The sequence below is a fragment of the Berghia stephanieae genome, unplaced genomic scaffold, assembly GCF_034508935.2.
Source record: "Berghia stephanieae isolate SIO BIC M18660-M18661 unplaced genomic scaffold, UCSD_Bste_1.3 scaffold114, whole genome shotgun sequence".
Lineage (NCBI taxonomy): Eukaryota > Metazoa > Mollusca > Gastropoda > Nudibranchia > Aeolidiidae > Berghia > Berghia stephanieae.
The window spans coordinates 6,687-11,233 of NW_027622113.1; the positions used below are offsets into that span (position 1 = coordinate 6,687).

Below are 4,547 nucleotides of genomic sequence, written 5' to 3' on the forward strand. Positions count from 1 at the left end.
AGAGGAAATGCGCTCGACAAAGTTTTTTCCTCGGCCCTAGGTGGGACTTACGGGGGAGCGTCCGGCGCTAGGAGTCCTTCTCGGCCGTAGCGAGAGACTTCTTACCCAGGGACGCCCGTGCGGTAAAGCACTCGAATCGACGAGGCGATAAAATCTTATGAATAAAGCTCCCCAACCGGGATTTGAACCCCCGGACCGAGTTGGCCGGCCCGTGGGCCAAACTATAGGAGTTTGAACTTTGAAGAAGAAAGTCAAGTAAAGTAAGTAAATGAATTTATACGTGTTATGACACTATAGCACCGCAGCCGCCGCCCGCGCCGCAACGCCTGCATGCCAGAGCCGAAGCGGAGGCAAGGGACTCGAAGGCCATGGCCGATCGGGCAGGGCCGTGCCGTGCCGGGTGCGATTCGGTGAGAACGAGACCAAAACCCTGATGGAGGAAAATCTCAGCGTCGGGGCTTTGTCTCAACGGATAGCCGCGTACCAGGACTGCTCTATACGCTTCAACACCCCGACGGTTATACTGGTGGGATCCGCAAGCGATTTCTTGCCCCCTAAAACGGACGTGATGATACAGACACAGCCACGGCACCACAGATTTCTAGCGCGCGTGACGAGCGGGACGGTCACGGCACTAGCCGGACGAACCGAGGGGTTGCCGGCTTAATGTAGCCTGCACGCTCAGGGCCCTAGCTAAGCTCACCCTGCTCACGGGCGGGGCTTCCGACTTAGAGGGCGTTCTGTCGTACATCCCACGGACGTAGCTGGCGCATGGCCTGACGACCGGGACGCGCGGAACCGAGGTCCGAAACGCACCGTTCCTCTCTGCTTGAGGCAAGATTTCCGTGGCAAAGGGCGCTTCATCAGTAGGATATAACTACCTGTCTCAAGACGCCGTCTAAACCCAGATCACGTTCCCTGTTGGGGTCAATAGTGAACCAATCCGACACTTGGGCGAATTCTGCTTCGCAATGATAGGAAGAGCCGACATCGAAGGATCAATCGCGACCGTCGCTTGAACGCTTGGCCGCCACAAGCAGTTATCCCTGTGGTAACTTTTCTGACACCTCTCGCTTGAAAACTCCCACGTACGAAAGGATCGATAGGCCACGCTTTCACGGCCAGTATTTCGTACTGAAAATTACTGGTCGAGCAGGGCAGTTGCCATTTTGATCTACGCGAGGTTTCCGTCCTCGCTGAGCCCGCCTTGGGACACCTTAGCTGCGTCTTTAGAAGATGTTCCGCCCAGTAAACTCCCGGCCGAGGCTCTGTCCACGGCTGGGTCGCTGGCGCCGTCGTGACCGCGTCGGGGGAGTCGGTGGGACTCCGAGCGACGGCGACGGCGGCTGTGGCGTATGAACCTTCGTACGCCTCACTACCTGCAAGAAGGCGACGAGTCCCCACTCACGTCGTTGGTAGTGGAGGTTCCGAGGGGGTAGCGGTATTTCACTGTCGCGCCGAAGACGCTACGCTATGCTACACACCCCCACGATCCTCCTCAGCAGTCGGACTAGAGTCAAGCTCGACAGGGTTCTTCTTTCACCCGCTGCTTTCACCCAAGCCCTCCGATTCACTTGGCTTGAGGATTTCGCGGGGCGTAGATAGGGACAGTGGTGGAATCTACGTTAATCCGTTTCGTGCGCGTCGCTAAATTAGACGTCGAGGCATTTGGCTACCTTAAAGTGAGTCATAGTTACTCCGCCGTTTAATCCCGCGCTTATGCGAATTCTTCTCTTTGGACATTCTGAGCACTGGCAGGTATCAGTCCCGTAAACACCTTTTCAGGCTCTGTCGAGAGCTCCTGTTTTAATTAGACAGTCGGACTTCCCCCCTGTCCGTGACTGTTCTGAGACAGTCAGTGAGTCGCGAGGTTCGCGTCGGTTGTCCACGCCGCAGTCCAAACGGCGCCCGCTCGAAGGGGGCGTTTCAGCCGAGCGAGGCCCCCCAGCTCGGCCCGGGGGCCCCCACGGGTTTCCCGCGCACGTCTCTCCCCCTCGGAGTGTCCCCTCTGGGTGCGTGCGGTTCTGCCCGCTTCCTCCTAGCCCGACCGTCCGGCCTCAGAGCCATCCTTCTCCCGATAGTTACGGAATCCATTTTCCGCACTTCCTTACCTACATTTTACTCATGGACCAGAGGCTGCTCACCTTGGAGACCTGCTGCGGGGCATTGTGTACGGCCGGGGCAGGCGAGTTGGACGTGCCCTCGACGGGGGTTTTCTCGTGACCGCCGTGAGCGGCTCCGGACGAGCATGTATTACGGCGACGCTTTTCGCCTGGCAAGCCCTTTCATCGGTCCGACCCGATTCCAGGTGCGAACCAGACCTTAAAAAGAGGAGACGGCTCTCCGGGTGCCCACGGCAGCGTTCCCCGTTCTGTCGGCGTCGACGCGGCGCCCCACGCGGAACGTTAGTTCGCGGACGAGGGGCGGGCGTTCTCCGCCGCCCGGTCCGAGCGAACCTTAACTGATTCCCTTTCGGCGGTCGACACAGGGTGATGAACAGGCCAGGCGCGGCGGCCCGTCGGCCCGCCCGCCGGCGCTTGTTTCGTACCCGCTTCAGGACAAGGGAGCCGAAGAACCCGCCACTTAGGCGATCACCCACGTAAATGCAATGTTCCGCGGAACATTTCCCCACTTCGGCCTTGAAAAGTACTCTACCGTTCATTATTTGCTACTCACCAAGATCCTTCACCGCGCGGCTCGTACGGGATCGCTCCCGGCTTTCACGCCAACGCGGCGCTCCTCCTTATCGCCCCGGACTGCCCGGGGAGGGGAGTCGCAACCATCCCGCTGGCGGGGCGGCCCGTTGTGTGGGTCCGACGCTCTGCGCCCATCCTTTTCAGGGCTGGTTCGGTTCGGCAGGTGAGTTGTTAACACTCCTTGGCGGATTCAGGCGTCCGTGGCCAACCGCCCTGCTGTCCGTACGACCCCACACCTTTTAGCTTTCCCGTGAGCGCCTGCGATTGGGCACCACAACGGGCGTTCGGTTCATCCCGCAGCGCCAGTTCTGCTTACGAAAATGGCCCATCGGCACCCGTGATTCTTGGCCGGCCAGTGCGTTGGAGGGTCTGGGCCTCAACCCGTTGAAAGTTTGAGAGTAGGACGAGGGCGTTTCGGCCCCCGATGCCGCCTACCATTACGCTTTACCGTGTGAAAATCGTTCGGCGGCACCGGGCTTATCCTGAGGGAAAATTCGGAGGGAACAAGCTATAGATGTTCGATGGTCTTTCGCCCCCTACGCACATATCGGGGCGGTCGATTTGCACTCAGAGGTCGCTTCGAGCCTCCCACCAGGTTTCCCCCCGGCTTCGCACTTTGCTCAGGCGTAGATCACATCTATCGGGTCCCGAGCCTGCCTCATTGCTCGACAGGGCCGTCAACGCGGACGACCGCCGGGCCGGCGGTGCGCTCCGGGGAAAATCGGTGAGTCGCCAGAGAGATCCCGCCCTCGGCCCGCGAGGGCCTCTCGCTTTACTTCGCCGTGGGGTTCGTGGAAACCCTGCGGCTCGCACAACAGGTCGTCGAACTCTTGGTCCCGTGTTTCAAGACGGTCGGGGCACGGTACCGGAATTACGCTGCGCACCTTTCGACGGACCGGAATGCCGCCCGGCCCGGGCGGGCCGAAACCCCCCGGGGCGAACCGCAGCCGTTTGCCGCGGTCGACCACGGCTCCCGAATACGAACAGCCTTCACCTCGTGCCAACTCGCGCCACGATTCCGCAGGCCGACGTCCCGATAGGGCGACGCGACGAGACGGGACGGGGTGCCGGTGGCACACGTGAGAACCCGCAGTGGTGGGCACGCGCCCGGACCCCGAAACTTCGGAAGGCGTCCCGTCTCGGGGCGCCTCCGCGGGGGGCCACGGTGCGACCAGCCGACACGGCGGGACACGTCGCTTCGCTCGTCAGTTTATACACCTTGGCGGTTTCACGCGCTGTTGCACCTCTCTTCAGTGTTCTTTTCAACTTTCCCCTCACAGTACTTCGTTCGCTATCGGACTCGCGCATGGTTCATAGCCTTAGGTGAAGATTTACCCACCCGCTTCGGGCTGCACTGCAAGCAACCCGAATCCGGGGTCGAGGTCGGCGGAGGGAGCGCCCGCCGGCAAGGGCCGGGCACCAGCTCTGGGCAAGCCACGCTGAGAAGACTGCGCGGCGCTCACGATCCGCTCGACACCGACCCGAACGCTACAGCTCCCCGCGGGCACGGGCCCAGGGGAAGGTTTTCAGCGCTGGGCTCTTCCGCTTCACTCGCCGTTACTGGGTGAGTCCCGTTGGTTTTTTTTCCTCGACTTACTGAAATGCTTTAGTTCGGCGGGTACCCTAGTCAGATATGAGGGTCGGCAAGATCGCCCAATCCGTCGGGTTCGCCGCGCGTGTATACTTATTTCCCCGCTACCCCAACGAAGCCCTCGCTCGCGTGTACATCGAGCAGGCCGAGGTTTGTGGAAGATAGCAGCCACGATCGCGTGCGTGCTTCCCCGTCTTCAGGTGCGCGTCCTTATTCGTCGTCCCCCGCCATACACAGGGCAGGGTGGGGACGACGTCTCC

The 4,547-nt window shown here is 61.0% G+C and overlaps 1 pseudogene; it reads right to left on the reverse strand.

Moving 5' to 3' along the window:
- Positions 1-439: 439 nt before the first annotated feature.
- On the reverse strand, positions 440-4,338 carry LOC144960973 (large subunit ribosomal RNA; annotated as a pseudogene).
- Positions 4,339-4,547: the final 209 nt, after the last annotated feature.